A 20913-nucleotide genomic window follows, 5' to 3' on the forward strand; every position below is an offset into this window, starting at 1 on the left:
GAACAGTAACACAATTTTTAGGTGAGGGCTTTCACACAATTGTTTTTCAAATGTGAAATTGAACGTAAGTCCACCTTCAAAAAACATCTAAGGTAACGAGGAAAGGCAGCCGTTCAATCTTCTTCGTCAAATGAAGAGTCACTTGATTCCTCTCATAAATCAGAATTTGAATTCTCATACAATTAAATCCATTGTAATTCCTCGCAATAGTTATTATAATGCAGGATGGATGTCCAGTTTGATTTTAAAAGTAAGAGAGTGACAGAACACGAATTTAAAGGGACTATAAGCTATCAATAAAACATCCGTTACTAGTTTTAACATTCAATGCTCGTATCTGAATCCCACCTTATAATTGATTTGGAATTAATTAAGTACGCCTTTGCCTTTAACGCCTGTCTAGTAGTCAACCAGACAGCGAGAGGTAAATAATAGCCAATTGGTATGCTAAGTAGCGGGGAACATGCGGCCCTGTCATCGAGAAACGGATTTACGAGCGACTGCTATGAGCAGCGACACAGTTCACAAGCACATGGACTATCGGTGAGTTACTGTTGATGAGAATATCAAATTATATCTTACACTGCAAACTTCAAATGATCATGGTTTGAGATATAAGTAATAGACGCGTTGTAAAACCACCGAAATCAAAAAACGCGAAAGAACCTAATGAATAAGGGCTTTAAAAAAGTCAATATATCCGCATAAATCCCATAAGTGGATCGTTATGTGTTTGCAAGAATGCAATAATTAATACTACTTTGGCAGAGAAGTGTAATGAATTTAGAATTCAAAAATATAAGAGTATTACAGGTAGTATTGTTCATAGAGATTTTAATTAGAATATTAGGGGTTGTTATGTTAATTATTTGTGTATTAATTGGGGTAGCTTTCCTTGCTTTACGTATTTCATGTTTTCAATGTATCTTGCATACTTCGTATCTGGATAAGAGTCCGCCTATGTGGTGTAGTGGTTAGTGTGATAAGCTACCATCCCTGAAGGACCGTGCTCGATTTCCGGCTCTACAACGAAACTTAAAAAGTGGGAGGAGGCCTGGAAAGGAATCCGCTCAGCCTCGGGAAGCCAACTGAGATGAGGGGGTTCGATTCCTGAAACAGTCATCCTCGAATGGGTTTTCCATGATTTCGTACCTCTTCTCCAGATAAATGCCCCGATGGTACCTAACATAAGGCCAAGGCAACTTCCTTTCCCATATCTTGCAATATTCTTATCCCCACAAGGCCCTTGTTCAGCATAGCAGGTGAAGCCGCCTGGGTGAGGTCCTGGTTCTTCTTCCCAGTTGTATCCCTGGCTAAATGTCTCACACTCCAGGACACTGCACTTGAGGCGGTCGAGGTGTGATACATCGCTGAGTCCGAGGGAAAAACCAAAAACCAACCCTGGAAGGTAAAGGGATTAAATAAATATCGAGAAGATGCGTCGGTCATAGAGTCCGGATTATTAGGCGCTGATAGGTTAGAATGCAAACTTACTTAAGCCAGTAACAAGTATACCCTACACTGTACAACGGTTATGCTATGAGGTTTGCATAGATATTAGGGGTACAGCCTATAGAACTCCTTGAATTTATTCTACTCTTCCTACATTATGGTACAACGGGTTGCATGACACTTCCTACAAACCAAATTACTTTGCATTCTAACCTACTAACACCTAAAAATCCGAGGTATAGACTCATAAAAGAAGTGTTGTGATGGACATACATTTTTATTTTGAAACTATGCCGGTTAGTTAGTTGGTAGTTGTTTAACGTCGCACTATCACATCGAAGGATTTCGGCGACGGAAGAATGGGAAAGATTGGATGGGCAGTGGCTGCGGCATTAATTAAGGTACAGCCTCAGCATTTGCCTGGAGTGAAAATGGGAAAAAACGGAAAATCACCTTCGGGGCTACTGACGGTGTGATTCGAACGCACTGTCTCCAGAACGTAAGCTCATAATTGCACGACCATCACCGCACGGCCAGCTTGCTCGTTTTTGACGTATGCAAATTGAGCGTAACTATAATCCATTTTAGTTGAAAGCGTCCTGCGCGCGAAATGGTTGCGCATGCAGTGGTGGGAGCTATCATCTCCCCACTCCTGGAACAGATCCAATAGCCAATCTAGCGCTAAAGTGAAAACGTCTCTCAAGCGCCGCGTGTTGTTGTTACGTGCGGGCTAAGTTGAAATTACTAAAGTGACGAGCATGACTTCTAGGTCGTCTAAATCTGGGAGACCACTGCGAGGTCAGGCACGTGAAATTGTTTATAAAGTGAGTGAACATTCGAACGTTATGAAGCGACAACGCGACTTAAAATTGAATGATGTGCAGACAATTTCCGAAGCGACAAGGATGGGAACAACACTGGTGAAGAAGGTAATGAAAGAGGGATTACCGAGTCTGCCTAAGGGTGAACTTAAGTTTAGGAAAACAAGGCGAAAGAAAGAAGAGAGTTCTGGTTGATGATTTCGTAAAAGCAGCTATTAGGTGAAAGATTCATAAAGTTTGCTCTGTGAGAAAAATAGTATCCACTTTAAATAACCTTTTTGAAGTAATGAACGTAGGTTTTCGTGGCTCATCGTATTAATGTAAATAAATGAATGATTACTGGATTAGAACCACTATGTTTATTTAATGAAGCCGAGTTTTCAGCCATATTGCATTGGCCTTCATCAGGGCAATTTAAATTCTGGTTCCGACAGTGAGCAAAGAAATTCAAAGAAATGTGGAATTCATGGTCGTACTATCCACGGCCTACCCCACTAATAGGTCTCAAGGATCTTCGTGCTGTAATTCACCGCCCTCTGTCGACGGTTTCGTGAGCGAGTCCCGTTGTTCCATGGTGGTGTTATGCATGTATATCTGCAGTACAAGTCTCCATGTATTTGAAAACTTGAAGCCTCTTCCCTGTTGATGTTATTTGGGCACAGCTATATCTCTATGGCTTCTCTTACCTGTCGAGTATAGAAGCCTTTTACAGGCACGATGACCTCCGCCTGGTCAAAGAGGATTTCATGGTCTATACTGCAGAAATGTTCTTCTATGGCAGACTAGCTTATGGCATTCTCCATGGAGGATGAAAGAGCGACATTCTTTGCCGAACTAATGTATTCTTTCACCCTGGTACTCACAAGCCTTTTAGTCATGCCAATATATGAGCAACCACAACCACATGGAACTTCATACACGCCCGGTGTTTCAAGATGTGGTTTTTCTTTGAATGGTCGAAACAGGGATTTGAGCTTCCGGTCTGTGGTGAAAATTGGAATTATATTGTGCTTCCTAAGAATGCGCCCTATTCTGTCAGTTATACCTGCCACGTAAGGAAGTTATACTTTCTTCTTTTTACTTTAGTCCTGCTTGGTACTATCCGTTTTAGGTCCCTTCAACTTCACAGCTCGTGCTATGTCTCCTGACGTATAGTCGTGTTTCTTCGTGGATGTTATCAGTTCTCTTAATGCACTTGAGCGATTATCAGCGTCTGTAACGTTATTCACCCTAGTAAATAACGTTCGAAGGAGAGCTGCTTTTTGGCACGGGTGGTGATGTGAGGACTTACGAAAGTATCTTTCAGAATGAGTAGTTTCCTCTACATTGCATGGCCTAGTGTACCATCATACTTCTTGTATACTATCACATCAAGAAAAGGTAATTTACCTTCATTTTCTACTTCCATCGTGAATTTATCTTACTGTTAATGGAATTTACGTGTTCCAAAAATTAATTTAATATTTCCCTTCCATGTGGCCAGCCCGAAAATGAGTCATCCACGTAACGATAGAAGCACTTAGGTTTCAATGGCGCTGTAGTTAATGCAGCAGATTCAAAGTGTTCCATAAAAATATTAGCAGCCACTGGTGACAGAGGTGAACCATTGCTGCTCCTTCTGTCTGTTCGTAACAATCCCCTTTGTAGTAGAAGTAAGTAGATTTTAAACAAACTGCTGCCAGATTTGTCAAGTCTTCAGACAGGTATTGTCTGATGTAAGCTAGCGTTTCTTCTACTGGTATATTAGTAAAAAGTGACGTAACTCAATGGACTAAGTAGAACGTAAAAATCAGGTTAATATGATCTCTCATATTTCCTTCCTTCCGCTCATTTGTCTAACAGCTGTCAGCATCGTTCTGTTTGAATTCCTTTAAGTATTACCCTCTGATTCCTTGATGTCACCAATATTAACTACAAAAGATACGAAGTATTTCCGTACTGGATTAAAACTGAAATTTTAGAATGTTATGCTTAAAGGCCTGTGTAGTTAACTGAGAAGGTTTAACGCAGATAACGGAAATGTAAGACTCGATTTGTAAAATGTATAACATTTATTTACTTTCAATAGTTTGTCATATGAAGTAATTTTTGTATTATGAACACCCCGACCTGGGAACATTTCGCGCTTGGAGTACTAAGAAATCGAGCCGCGAAACAAACCCTGCCTTGGGCTATTGACCTCCTTCCTGGGTAAGGATAGAGACTCGAAACCAAAAAAATGACGTCAGCAGCAGTTCTATTCGTTCTTTTATGCTCTCCAATGGAGTCGTTGCCTGGCACTTAGATTCGAGCCATGAAACAATTGAATTTTGGCGCTGATAAAAACGCGATCTTTATTTATTTATTTATTTATTTATTTAATTAATTAATTTATTTATTTATTTGTTTATTTATTTATTTATTTATTTATTTATTTATTTATTTATTTACTAATATCGGGCTCGAATAGAAAGGAAGCTCGGTAAATCGAGACTCAGAGAAACGAGACTCAGATAATCGAAACTTTCCTCTAGTTTGAATATATATTTAGTTATAATGCTGAAAAATCTTAGCGATAGTGATAATAACGGAGCGAGTTGACCGTTCGGTCTGGAGCGCTCAGCTGTGAGCTTGCGTTCGGAACATAGTGGGCTCGAGTCTCACTGTCGGCTGCCCTGAAGATGGTTTTCTGTGGTTTTCCACTTTACACCAGGTAAATGCTGGAGCTGTACCTTAATTAAGGCCACGGACACTTCCTTATCACTCCTAGCCTTTTCTGTCCCATCGTTGCTATAAGACGTATCTGTGCGTCGGTGCGACGTAAAAGCCAGTTGATAAAAAAATATACATTGTACTCTACAGACTCCAATACACGTCAATCGAATGCTGAGAACGTATCGGAAGTACTGTAGTATCGTAGAAATACCTACATTTTTGGATCGCATATATTGGCACATAGCTTACCATAATATCCTATCCTCTTCGGCACCAAGATGCTCAGTCGGTGGGATCCGTGGAAGTTGTTCGCGTGACTTAGAAATGTAATTAAGAGGTACAGGAGATATGCCTAGGGATTTCGTCTATATTTGTGTGAGTATCCAAAAATGACTTTAAAACAAAATAACACTTTATTGCAACATAAGTATGGATGCGAAATCCAAACGCAAACATAAATCGTTAATAGTTAATTGCATTAAAACATGGGCAAATAATTCTGCCATAAAGTGGCGTAATTAATCTCCATTCGGCGTTCACCGGAGAGAGTTCTCATTTGAGCTGGAGTAGTGTCTTGGTATGGACAGACTTGATATGACTCATAACGAAATTAATCTTAAACAAAATGCACATGATATTAGGGAGGAATAACTTCGCATTACTTAAATTATCAGTTCCCCAGTGTAGGGAAATATTTACACTGCACTACAGGACTGAAATTAACCATTAAAACAATATTTAAAACTGCACATGAATACGTCTCAGCTCACCAGCTGAGATAAGAATTCGGGATCCTTCTCGTATCCGTGCGATACCTGTAAGTGTATCATAAATGCAGACGAAAGAAACAATACAGTGACAACACATAGAACAATACATGCATCTTCGTCTACCTGTAATAGAAGTACAATAATAAAGACGGAGAATCTTGCAGCTTACAAATAACAGAGATCGCCTTGTTTCAAGACACCCTGCCTTGGGCTATTGACCTCCTTCCTGGGTGAGGATAGAGACTCGAAACAAAAAAAATGACGTCAGCAGCAGTTCTATTCGTTCTTTTATGCTCTCCAAACATGGCTATACGTCACAGCGGCGGCCATTATTATTGCCATTCAGATCCTCATAAATCACAAGCCCAACTCTCTTGTCGTTCGCAATCTGGCCCGTTACAAAATTAATTACGTTCATTCATTGCGTACAAGCAAACTAAAAGGCTTGTCTGCCTGGCCGTTTCCATAACATTATGCATCGCGAAGTATAAATTTCATGCGTATATTCGCACACAATAAAACTCTTCTGTTGAGCTATCTATACAGGCCATTCAATCTCTCTGAACTCTGCGATCCACCGTTCAAGCCACGCTCAAGTCTAAGAGAATATTTGAGGGAATTATTGAGATGACCTTTCTGACTAACAACACTGGCAACATCAAAATTGTGGAAACTACATTTGTAATTCATGCTCATGCAAATGTCTCTCTAACTAGCTCACCTAATTTAACGTCAAAAACTTCTTAATTGGTCCGTATTGAAAAAAGATTTACATTCAAAGATAAAGGGTAGGATTCTCCACCTGTTCAATACTGAATATAGCTCACCTAACTCACAAGGTCTGCCTACTGATGTTACTAGAGCGTACAGATCTTTCCTTTTAAGATCTTACACTGCAAGCCCTGTATCCGAAAAAAACCATAAATCTATTTACAAAAACAATAAAAATACAATCTACAGTTGATAACAAAATATAATCTAACATTCCGAAATGGAAACTACATTATCTACGCGTACAAGTCCTGAGGGCGAAAAATACACCATTCTTGCCAGAAGGGCTTATAATAATTATTTACAAACATCTGCGAAGCTATCCTATCCCTAACTCATGCTTAAAATAGAGTCTGTCCCACCATAATATCTCAAGAACTTAGCGGTCTTCCATAGCGGACCATAGGCTCATTGCACTCCATGGTACAGCCATTGACACAGTCCTACGGTTCTCGGTTCCTCTCCAGTGGCTTCCCCATGGTGTTGAGTCTTCTTGACCGTTTATCCTGGGCTGCTGGCTCCTTCACGACCGTGTTGATCCTGGCTTCTGCCTGATCCTAGATCTTCCTCTCCCGGCAGGAACTGTTGTTTTCTTACAGCCTGTCGTCCGTCTGGGATACGCAGTTGCGTATCAGCGTACTGATGAGCGTACGTGCGGTTTAACATTAACTGAAATGAAATACTGCATTAATGTCCGTATTTGTTTATGCGCATATTCCCTTACTATCGCATAGCATCGTTACTCTTGTCTTTTTTCTGACGGAAAATGTTAGGCAACTCAACGGGCTTAACCGCACACGCACCTCTGTCCTAGCAAATTGTACAGCAAAGTTCTATGCTAGTTCATCCTTCGTCCTGCTAGGCTTACTACTGATAATGCCATTCACAACCACTGTTCTAGTTTCATCGAGCTTAGTGTTCTGTATATCCGCAGATTAATTTCCGTCCACATGAAAAGCCCAATTATGAGAATGCTAATTTACACAGTTTATTCTGAATTCACACAGTTCTGCGAGCAAGTTAGCAATCATGCATTACTAGCCTACACAGCGGGCGATCCTAGCTAGAATGAGAATGTCTTTAATTCGAACCATAATGAACTGATCGCTGTTCGATTTTACAATACAGTCTAGAAGTAACTGACCGGTATTTTAACCGTGCAGACAAAGAAAGTTCTCCAAATATCTAGCACTGTTCTAAGATGATGCTTTGTTACACAAAATTATGCTTCGGCGCGATCGACACACGTCACGTACCTTCACGAACAGAATTGAGTATAGAGTGAGTTCCTTCGCAGTATTTATTAACTCGATAGCCCAAGCCAAGCCAAGTTTTTTCCCGTCTAACAGCTTAAGATCCACTTGACTCCCTTGTGTGGAGTTGGCGTGGTTCTCACCGTACTTACTGTGAACACCTACTAATAGCATAACCATGCATATCAGATCACTCGGAAACTTATTTCTGATCTTTCTATCATTCTATCTTCTCCAGATTCCGTCTGTAAGCAGACATATGTCACAAGTTTATTTTCCCGTCAGCCCTGGAATCTCCCGCGTTTCTTGTCTGTATACTGGCATAAGAAAATCCCGTAGCATCAAGTGGTTGTCTCTGTCTATGTCACACATTTAAACACACTTGAAACTGACGCAATGATTCTCCCAAAAGCGCGCTATTGCTCCAGTTCGCGCCCTTTCCCTGTGGTCTCATAAAATTATTCTCAATGCATTAAATATTGATTCAATTGGCTCATGAAGATAATGGTTCAACATACACCTTCATTATAGACCGTTATTCCATTCAGCGTTCAGTTTGCAAGTCTCTTTGAACTTACTAATCACCGCCATATTCTTCTATTTATAAGTACTGTGGCCTCGTTGAGTTCTATACCTCTTATCTTTAAACCGTTAGAAACAGAGTCTAACCATCGTCGTCTTGGTCTCCCTGTACTTCTCTTACCCTCCATAACAGCCCATGGATTTAGCAGGTGAATATTCGTAGTGTGGCAGCTCAGAGTGTATAACAATATCTCTACCAGTGCAGTGGTTCTGAGTGAGTGTTAGTGAAGTGATTGGTGAAAGTAAAAGGCAAGAAATCCAATAAATTAATAATGCCACGCAAGGTGAAGCAAGTGCCAATGGAAGCCGTAGTTAAGCAGGCCGTACAGGAAGCGCTGAGCAGCAAGAAGACACTTGGCACGCTTGCCAACCTTATCCAGGACCAGGTAACAAAGTCAGTTGTTGACCAATTAAAAGAAACTATCAATTTTAATACGAGTGTAATTGAAGAACTTAGGAGGGCTCTAGAGGAGCGGGACAAAACAATCAGTGATTTAAAAACTGAACTGCAGGATAAAACTGACTGTTTAGAACAGTATCAGAGAAGGCAGTGCCTACGTGTGTTCGGTATACCGGAAACTGCGGACGAGAACACTGACAATTTAGTTCTTGACATTGCGAAAGAAATCGGGGTCAGTCTTTCTGTGGATGACATTGATAGGTCTCACAGGGTTAGGAAAAACCAGAATGGGCGTCCGCGACCTATAATCGTCAAGTTTGTCTCATACCGTAAGAGGAACGCTATGTTCACGAACAAAAAGAAACTTAAGGGCACGAATAAAACCATCCGCGAGGACCTAACCCCAGCAAGACTCCGACTTCTTCAGGACGCTGTCGCAAAATTTACCGTCCAGAACGTATGGTCTAGATATGGTATTATATACGTAAAACAAGGGAACCGTAAAATAGCCATAACTAATCGTTCAGATTTGAACAGTATTCGCTAGTCACGAGCAGACTCTGTGTAATATAAGGACCGCCATAGTTATTTTAGTTCACTTAAGTTAATTTTCCACATAGTTGTAGTTTTGATTAGGTGATAGTAGGTGTAGTAGGTACTTCTTACTATCAGTTGTCATCATTTAACTTTCAAGTTGGCAACATTTAGCAACCAGGAAACAAATGTCTCTAATTTCAGCCTCCTTTCACCACTGCCCCAGGCAGGTCATTACCCCGTCGTGCCAGCCCCCTCGCAGAATACCGCTAACCGTCTCAAAGACATTCTTGCGCCCTACGCTACTTCTCTACAAATAGCACATGTCAATACACAGAGCATTGTCCCACATTTCTCAGAATTCTCCGAAATATTTTCAACCTGTAATCTGCATGCTATAATGATTTCAGAGTCATGGCTGCGTCAATCTATACCTTCAGCGCTGGTTAAAATGAGTGGATACACTTTAATTAGGAACGACAGAGAGGGAAAGCCTATGGCGGAGTCGGAATATTTATACGCGATGATTTGAAATACAAGGTAATATTTAAATCGCCAAGTGAATACTCTCACAGAGCGGAGTTCTTGTTTGTAGAAATTGAAATTCGTGGTACGAAGTGTTTACTCGGTGTAGTGTACCGCCCACCGAAGACTGGAAACATCACAGATTTAGAAGAAGCGCTACAGGATTTAATATTCAGGTATGAACATATGATTTTAATGGGAGACTTCAACACTGACCTGAAAAATGAAACCACTGAGACTAGGCGACTAACATGCATGTTTGAATCAATTAATATGACAATTCTGCCCTTGCAACCCACACACCGTGTTGCAACCTCGCACACACTCCTCGACCTAATCATTGCAAACAATAATGACCGTATATTGACACATGGACAGATGCCTGTGCCAGGCCTTTCCCGCCATGACATGATTTACGCTGCATACTCTTTAAAATGTCCAAAATACAGGCCTAAGATAATCAAATACAGGGATTTGAAAAATTTGAATGACGAAGCTCTCATTGAGGACGCTCTGAGCACACCATGGCACACAATTCAGTATATAAAGGACATCGACGACAAAGTATCTCATTTTAACGAACTTCTCTTAACTTTATACGACAGACATGCCCCATTACGTACTGCTCGAGTAAAGCGACCCTCTAACCCGTGGCTCAATCAAGAAATTCGTGATAAAATGAAAGATAGGGACTCAGCCTATAGCTACTATGTGAAACATCCAGCGCAGGAAAATTTTGAGAATTATAAAAAACTTCGAAATAAAACCACGCAGATGATAAGAAACGCTAAAATACGCTACTCGTACGAAATTTTAAATACACATGACTCTGCTGTTGCATCAAAGACTCTCCGCGATATGGGTCTAAGTAAAACGAAGACAAAGGACAGTAACTGTAATGTACCTTTGGATGATCTGAATGAGTATTTTAGCTCAAGAAACGTCCAGACGAACGGAAATACCAAGAGAGCCACTATTGACAGAATATTTTCAAAGGGAAAGCATGGTGGTGAAACATTCTACTTCTCTCACGTGACTCCAGATGATGTAAAGAGCGCCCTTGATGACATAAAATCAAAGTCTACTGGACACGATGGAATAAACCTGTCCCTTTTAAGAAGAATTCTAGACATCATTCTTGCTACAATAACGCATATTATTAACACCTCTCTTATGTCGGGAATCTTTCCTGGGAACTGGAAAAATGCCATCATCCGACCCTTGCAGAAAAACAGTACCCCCACAACCCTTGACGATTACCGCCCTATTAGTATTCTCCCTGTACTAGGAAAAGTACTGGAGAAACTAGTACACAAACAAATGACAGCCTATCTCTTACATCATAACTTACTCGACAGATATCAATCAGGGTTTAGATCGAACTACAGTACCAGCACAGCATTAGTAAAAGTAACTAACGACATTCAGCTAGCAATGGATAACGGACAAATGACAATTCTTATTCTTCTCGACCTTACAAAGGCATTTTATTGCGTAGATAAAGACATTTTACTAGCTAAATTAGAAATGATGAAATTTTCTAATAATGTATTATGCTGGGTACGTTCCTATCTCAGTGGACGTAAACAATGTGTGTCAGTGGGAGACAATGTGTCTAGGTGGCGAAATACTGAGATGGGGGTGGCACAGGGTGGGGTGTTATCACCACTTCTGTTCTCCCTATACATGAATGACCTATCAGAACAACTGACGAACTGTAAATATCACTTATACGCTGTGTAACCTGACAAACCCCGGTCAGATATTATTATTATTATTATTATTATTGTCATTATTATTATTATTATTATTATTATTATTATTATTATTATTATTATTATTATTATTATTATTATTATTATTTATTCATGTGTATATTTCAATTATGTGTGTATTTAGCCGTCGCGGCTTAGTAACTCTTTTTGGAACTCTCGTTATTATGGATACTCTCTATATTTTATTTGGGACTAGTGTGTTTCTATCACTCAGTTTATCTCCCGGTTGTGTACGTGACGAGTCTCCGAGCGGGGGGTTTACGTGTTGACGGAGCTGAGGTGGAAAATTCCAGGAACTGGGCTATTTTAAGATGCTGTTGTGTTGGCTTGGGCTAGTGTGGTGCAAAGACGCGAGGGTAGTTGGAAGTTGCAGCTTAGAGTGTGCAGAAGTGATACTGGTGGTAATCTGAGAGGTGTTTTGTACGAGTTGTGGGAAGATGTCCCATGCCATGTTGGGAGTTCGAGATCTGCTGTTGAAGGAACCAGGGAGAAAGATGCTGGAGTGTAACAACATTATATGGTTATGAATGTTAGCCATATATAATTCTACGGAGAGTCTACGTAAGGTAACGTGTTGGGCCTTTTTAAACTATACCAACGCCATCAGCAAAGTGGAGTCCATTCTTGAAAAATGAGTCATGACTGCGTGTGAATATTTTGCGTTGCGGAATAAACTGAGTATCAGTTATTGAGAGAGAGTTATTTCATAAATTAAGACATTTATTATTTATATCAATATTCTCTTTCTTTTGTTATATATGTTCAAGGGTGTATCACGACGAGCTCTGCTCGGATTTCTAGGTAAATACAGGTTTAATTGACTAAGTAGATTGTATGAGATTAATATATATTCTGTTTAATTTCTATGGGTGGGGGAAATTACCAGATGGACTCCTTTTCCAATATTAATTTTTTAGGTATCAAGTGATTCAGATCTCCTTGTCACAAGGCAACGACCCTGAAGATGAGTTTCAACAGCCGGCAAAGTTTAAGAATTATTTATTTGTATATTTATGGCTCCCAAATTCCATTAGTTATTATTATTTATATTTATATTTAATAGAAAGATTTCAATGTCGCTAGCAACGTGGGGCAAGACTGATCTGAGTCACGATAGGGTATGCACACAGAAATGGTATAGTTGCTCTCAGATTTCATGATATGTACAGTTGTTGTGGAGATTTCTTGTTCGCTGTGGAGTGTATAATATGTCTTGTGGAAATTTTGCGTATGTGGGAAACGCAAGGTGATGAGTTGGACGAGACAAAATATTAATCTGTTAAAATTAAGAAATAGGAGTGTGGAAAGGAAAGTGCATATTAATTGTAGTACAGGGGGAGCAAACTATACCGTTGACATGATTAATTCAGAGAGTGAAGCCACAATGGGCGATAATAATTTAAATGTTGTGTTAGATTCGATGGTAACCGGGGACAATGCTTCATCATCTCTATCAAAGCAGAGTAGCGATAATAGTGACCAGCAGCTAGACCAATTAGTTCATATTTTGAGTGAATTTACTAATAAACTTGAAAGTAAACTTAGAGAGCAGAATGATGAGTTAACACAGAAACTTGAAAGTAAACTTGAGGATAATAATCAGAAAATGGAAATTAATGTTGCTAAAATTGAAAAACAAGTTCAGGAAATTAGTGATAGGATGGATAATCAAGTAAAGAGGTTAAGTGAGAAAGTCGATTCAGGTATTATGGAGATGAGGAAGGAATTAAACTATCAATGTGTAGAAATTAATGGTAAATTGTCTGAGCATGATAGGCAAATTGAAGAAATTAGGGGTATATCTGAATCAAATAAAAGTGAATTTAACCGAGTAATTTGTAACGTTGCTAATAATCTTGAAGCTAAACTTGTTGAAAATAATTCTAAATGTCAGGATAAAATTTTAGATAACTTTAACAGTATTCACAATGTGATAAGTAAACAAGGTGTAATTGAACATCAGGTCAGAGAGAACGCTAGTCATATTGATGTATGGAAGGCAGATGTATTACAGAGGGTTGACGAAAAGATTCAATCAGTCAGGTCCTCAGGTGATGTTCAGAGTTCTAGCATACAAAGGCATATTATTAAGGAAATTGAGCTGCCTAAGTTTAATGGTAAGCAGTTTAACCCTCTGGAATTTCTCAAGGTAGTGGAGAAACGTTTTACTAGGAGCTTGGAAGAAGGTGAATTAGAGTGGGACTTGGTAGATGATATGTTAGCAAGTGCGTTTACGGGTGAAGCTAGGAGTTAGTATGATGTTTATAGAGGTCATATTAAGGGTTTAAGGGGATTCAGGGAGTTGTTTATGGATAAGTTTTGGGATGAGGAGATTCAGGGTAGGGAAAGAGATAGGATTATGGCTGGGAAGTATAAGGGTAATGAGGGTATTTCTCGTACGGAGTATTTTCTTGTGCACGTGGCTATTAGTCAGAACTTAGAAGAGAGTTTGCCAGAGCAGGATATTGTTAGGAGGATGGCTAGACATGTTAATGAAGATATTCAGTTGGCCATGTGCATCCAGCAGGTTAAGACCATTAAGGGAATGGAAGGGCTGTTGCAACGTTTCGAGTCTTTGGGTAGGCAGGTAGGACATAGGAGTGTGGGGGAAAATAATCACAGGAGAGGAGTAGCATTTGAAAGTAATCGTAGGAATGGGAATGACTATAGCAGAAGGGATCAGGGTAATGGGAATAGGCAGGAAGAAACCAGGATTAATTTCAGGAATCAAGATAGTAGGAATTTTAATTCTAGTAATCAGTCTAGGGATTTGAATGATAGGAGGAGAAGGGAGGAGAGAGGTAATAATAGTGGTAATCAGCAGAATCAGAATTGAAACTCCAACGGGATGTCCTAAATAGGTCCGTTAGGAGATCCCCACTTGATGTGCAAATCCATGTTATCAGGGAGGCTTTTGAGATTGATGTTGGTAAGGATTTGTTGTGTTACCAGGATAGTGCTAAGGAAGGTGGTTCGTCTGAATTATTGATCAACCCAGCTATGGAGGCTACCATATGGGGTGTGAAGGAGAAATTACTTGTAGACTCGGGGAGTCATACGTCTTGTGTAAATTTTAAATTTTGTGAGGAAGCTCGTCGCAGAGGTGAGATTATTGAGGAGATTCCTGTGAGGAACACATTTATTATCACAGCAGCTGGTGCTAAGAGTAATCGTATTCGTAGTCAGGTTATTGTTCCTATTGAGGTTGGTGGTCAGACCATGTTGCAATGTTGTCTTGTTGTGCCTAATCTGGTATATTCCGTTATACTGGGGAATGACTGGCTATCTGAAACCAAGTGTGTGATTGACTATGATACTGCTGTTTTGAAATTTCTTGTTGGTGAAGAACGTAAACCGATTAAGCTTAATTATCAGGTGGATAGGAGTAGTTTTGTGCTTCATTGTAGTCATATTCAGGTTATTGAGGAAATTGTTGAGGATGAAGTCGATGTTAAAGTTAATAATGCAAGTATCAGAATTAATGACAGTATGGTATCGGAAAGTCAGGATTTGGTCAGTGAGGTAGGAGATGAAGTATTGTTGCGAGTGCCTCACCCATCTAACGCTGAGGATAAGACCATGTCTAAGTTTCTTCAATTGTTTAAGGGTCCTTTTATTGTTGCGAGAAGGATAGGGAGGTGTGCATATTCCTTAATTGATGCTAATAGGAAATGTATTGGAACTTACAATGTGTTCAATTTGAGGAGATACCATCGGGATCCCTAATGTTGTATAGTGTATATTTGATGGGTAGTTTGAGGAGCTGTCCTTGGGCCATCAGCCACCTGATTTGTGTTGTTTTGCCAACATTTGCATCTGTTGGAAAACAAAGGGGGAGTATTGTAACCTGACAAACCCCGGTCAGATATTATTATTATTATTATTATTATTATTATTATTATTATTATTATTATTATTATTATTATTATTATTATTATTGTCATTATTATTATTATTATTATTATTATTTATTCATGTGTATATTTCAATTATGTGTGTATTTAGCCGTCGCGGCTTAGTAACTCTTTTTGGAACTCTCGTTATTATGGATACTCTCTATATTTTATTTGGGACTAGTGTGTTTCTATCACTCAGTTTATCTCCCGGTTGTGTACGTGACGAGTCTCCGAGCGGGGGGTTTACGTGTTGACGGAGCTGAGGTGGAAAATTCCAGGAACTGGGCTATTTTAAGATGCTGTTGTGTTGGCTTGGGCTAGTGTGGTGCAAAGACGCGAGGGTAGTTGGAAGTTGCAGCTTAGAGTGTGCAGAAGTGATACTGGTGGTAATCTGAGAGGTGTTTTGTACGAGTTGTGGGAAGATGTCCCATGCCATGTTGGGAGTTCGAGATCTGCTGTTGAAGGAACCAGGGAGAAAGATGCTGGAGTGTAACAACATTATATGGTTATGAATGTTAGCCATATATAATTCTACGGAGAGTCTACGTAAGGTAACGTGTTGGGCCTTTTTAAACTATACCAACGCCATCAGCAAAGTGGAGTCCATTCTTGAAAAATGAGTCATGACTGCGTGTGAATATTTTGCGTTGCGGAATAAACTGAGTATCAGTTATTGAGAGAGAGTTATTTCATAAATTAAGACATTTATTATTTATATCAATATTCTCTTTCTTTTGTTATATATGTTCAAGGGTGTATCACGACGAGCTCTGCTCGGATTTCTAGGTAAATACAGGCTTAATTGACTAAGTAAATTGTATGAGATTAATATATATTCTGTTTAATTTCTATGGGTGGGGGAAATTACCAGATGGACTCCTTTTCCAATATTAATTTTTTAGGTATCAAGTGATTCAGATCTCCTTGTCACAAGGCAACGACCCTGAAGATGAGTTTCAACAGCCGGCAAAGTTTAAGAATTATTTATTTGTATATTTATGGCTCCCAAATTCCATTAGTTATTATTATTTATATTTATATTTAATAGAAAGATTTCAGCTGACGATATCCAATTGTTTATTCATACCAAGCCGAATGACATACAAGAAGCAACCATGAAATTAAACGAAGACTTATTTAACATTAACGAATGGACTAGTAGCCACTGCCTGAAAGTAAACCCATTAAAATCGCAAGCCATCATAATAGGATCTAGAAAAGCGCATGCCAAGTTAGAAAGCATCAACATACCGGTTGTCAAGATCAATGAAACACCTATAGCACTGAAAGACTCTGTTAAGAACCTTGGAATAATTTTTGATAAGTATTTAAGTTGGTCAGAGCACGTAACAAAAATTTGTCAACGTGTATTCGGTTCATTACACTCACTATACAAACTGAGAGATTTTCTACCTGTCAAAACCAGGAAACTGCTCATTCAAGGACTAATACTACCAATATTTGATTATGGTGATGTAGTCTATAATAACATAAGTTGTTCACTTGGTTCTAAACTTCAACGGGCGCATAATGCCTGCATTCGATTCATTCTAAATGTTCCGCTCCATTCCCACATCAGCCCATTCCTCCATCAGCTGTCCTGGTTAAGATTATGTGATAGACGTAAATACCATGCTGTTTCTCTTCTTCACAAAATACTGCGAACAGGTAAACCACATTATCTGAGAATAGATTTCAACTACCTCTCTCCCTCAGGCAGAACACCCTCAAGGTCATCAGTACAAACCCTGCTGTCCATCCCCACTCATCACAGTAGTACGTATAACAAGTCATTTGTACCGGGGACCATACGTTCCTGGAATTCTCTCCCGGCTGAAATTAGAGACATAAGCAACCTAAAGCTATTCAGAAGAATGTGCTGGAAATTTTACCTACACTCAGATTGATTTACTCTTAGAAGTACCCTTAAATTTTAGATTATTAAATGTATAAAATGTCAATGTAAGGTTAGAAACATTATAGTTTATATTTTTCGAGATATAGCTTTAATAATAGTAAATATTATAAATTAATTTTAAAATGTTAAAATGATTTTTATGATGCTTTACATTTCATACAAATTACATTTCACATTAACTTTAAATTATAATTAACTTATTTTTTAAGTAGTTATAATGTTCAGTATATTATGTTTATGCAGGTGGATAATTATATGGTTTGGCATAATAGCAGGCTTCATAGCCTGAGCCCCGCCATGTACAGAAAGACATTAATAAATAAATAAATAAAATTATTCTCCCAGGTAACCTGTCCTTCTCCATTCGCCTCACATGACAGCAACACCGAAGCCTATTTATGCCTTCAGTTTCATTCATAGAGTTCATTCCTAATTTATCCTTTATCTATTAATTCCAATTATTCTCCCACCATTCCTCCCACTTGTTTTCGCCAGCAATCTTTCAAGCTACTTTCATGTCTGTTACTTTAAACTTATTAATTATATATCCTGATTCAACCCAGCATTCATTCCCGTAAAGTTGGTCTGAAAACAGACCAATGTAGAGATAATTTCGAAATAAAAGATCAGCGCAAAGTTTTAATTATCAGTTGTAATCCAGTAAATTAAGATACTTATATATTCTTCATTATAGACTGTCACACCCCCCCTGCGTTCAGTTTGCAATCCTCTACTTGTGACTAGCACTGTGACCTCATTTAGTTCCAAACCTCTTGTATCTATATCATTTAACGCTGATGTAAGCGTTGTCACCCCGGCTCCATAGCTAAATGGTTAGCGTGCTGGCATTTTTCCAGAAGTTCCGGGGTTTGATTTCCGCGCGGGTCGGGGATTTTAATCTTCATTGTTTAATTTCGATGGCTCGGGGTATGGATATGTGTGTGCCTTCTTCGTCATTAGAATTCATCCTAGGTAGGGCCCCATCCTCATAGACGCACTGGTCACTTATACGACGTCGACTCCAAAGACCTGCACCAGGCCTCTTTGCAGCTCACACGCCAGTATTACCCATCCTTCATAAAGAAATGTATTCAGAGATACTGAAGGAACATGGTGTGAAAAGCTTGCGCCACAGACTAAGTTGCAAAGATTTGAGTTTCCTGTATAAAATAACTAATTTTATAATTGATGACTCAAATATATTGAAGTCAATAACATTCTATGTTCCACATAAACTAAGTCGTCCTAGAAATATATTATTTCTAATTGTACATCAAAACTCCGCAGTTAACACAGCAACGAGACTCTTACAATAATATTCATCCCTATGTTGATAGTTTAGTATGACCGGCGCTAAATTCACTTCGACGTGTAACACTCTACTTCTGAATGTAATTTAATAGATTATGAAGAAATGTAAAAAAAGGAAAACTGGTCTAAACTAGTATAAATGTTGTAAATCATGATATTAAGTATATTACATTCCAAGAGGAAATCCTGTTAAAATAATGGATTTAATATTACAATAATTTTAATTCGAAATAATTAGTACTGCAATATAATATTAGTTATATTATCCTGAATAATTTTGGTTTTTAGTAATGTGACTTGTGTGTCACTGGAACTAATTTTAAAGATTATTCTAGCTGTATATTGTTTCTGTTTTTAATTTGTATTTTAACGCCTAAGTAACAATTGTCGTGAATATTGTAATTTTAACTCATGACCTGCTACTTTCACAATAAAGAAAGTAAATAAATAAATAAATAAATAAATAAATAAAAGTAAATAAATAAATAAATAAACTATTACCATTGTCACCTTCGACCACGTCTGATTCTCTCACACTCCGTGGCCGTATTCATATTCTCTAATGTAACATGTACACCTCAATTCGCCTCAAATCCCCCCCGCACCGAAGTCAATTCATACCTACAGCTTCGTCCATCAATTTCATTCCTAATTTAGCCTGTGTCTCCTCATTCCGAGTACCTTCCTGCTTTTGCTCCCAGCTGTTTGTACCAGCCATCGTTTTCGCTACTTCCATACCTGTTACTTCCAACTAGGGGACGAATGTAGATGACCTACAAAATCACTGAAAATAATCAATGAAACGTCTTTAAATTTATGAAAATATGCTACAAAATTTGTAAAAATAAAATTTTACAACATTTGACCAAACTGAATCCTGGTGACTACGTAACAATGGTTTTGTAAGAAATATAATCCTGTTCCATTCACTGCACAGCTCTCATTTAACAGTGAAAATGTTTCTAAGAACACACAGTATGGAGTCCCACTTTAGCAAAATAATGAAGGTAAGCTATTTCATTCAACTGTGACTAAAGTATTGAAGGTAGATAAATTGTGAAGGTGTCAAAACACATATGTTGGAGAGATTAATGAAAATATATCCGGTCCAAATGTTATTCACATAAATCCCGTAAAAAGGGTAATTTTTAAAAATTAACTTGTTTCACAATTATTATTATTATCCTATGTTCAATTTAAATATTTCAATAAATAGTCGATCTTTAAAAAAATGTGTGCCAATTTTTTTCATTTCGCTAAATTTAACGTCCCCAATTCGATTTGAAGGGGGTCATGTATGATGAGACAATAGTATTACTAGTAGTAGATTTAGTCAACCAATGAGTTTCTGGTTTGAGGTTATGTTATCTAACAATGAATCACGTGAGCATGTCGTGCGCCATTATGACGCCAACACCTAAACGTCGTTTGGTTGAAAATAATAAGTTAGAAAAGTGGAAAGAAGTAAAGTGGCGAAATACAGTGATGAACCAGGACCGAGTGGACTTTAGGATGAAGATGTCGTAATAGTAGAGCGATCAACAAAGACAATTGATCAACATAATCGACCTTCAAATACACTGACTGACAGAGCAAATGCAACACCAAGAAGGAGTGGTTCGAAAGGGATGAAAGTTGGGGAAAAAACAGAGACGGTACGGACGAATAATTGATGTTTATTTCAAACCGATATGCAGGTTACACAATGCGCACGGCATCGACTCAGTAGGATGTAGGACCACCGCGAGCGGCGATGCACGCAGAAACACGTCGATGTACAGAGTCAATAAGAGTGCGGATGGTGTCCTGAGGGATGGTTCTCCATTCTCTGTCAACCATTTGCCACAGTTGGTCGTCCGTACGAGGCTGGGGCAGAGTTTGCAAACGGCGTCCAATGAGATCCCACACGTGTTCGATTGGTGAGAGATCCGGAGAGTACGCTGGCCACGGAAGCATCTGTACACCTCGTAGAGCCTGTTGGGAGATGCGAGCAGTGTGTGGGCTGGCATTATCCTGCTGAAACAGAGCATTGGGCAGCCCCTGAAGGTACGGGAGTGCCACCGGCCGCAGCACATGCTGCACGTAGCGGTGGGCATTTAACGTGCCTTGAATACGCACTAGAGGTGACGTGGAATCATACGCAATAGCGCCCCAAACCATGATGCCGCGTTGTCTAGCGGTAGGGCGCTCCACAGTTACTGCCGGATTTGA

Source organism: Anabrus simplex, chromosome 1 (assembly GCF_040414725.1).
Source record: "Anabrus simplex isolate iqAnaSimp1 chromosome 1, ASM4041472v1, whole genome shotgun sequence".
Lineage (NCBI taxonomy): Eukaryota > Metazoa > Arthropoda > Insecta > Orthoptera > Tettigoniidae > Anabrus > Anabrus simplex.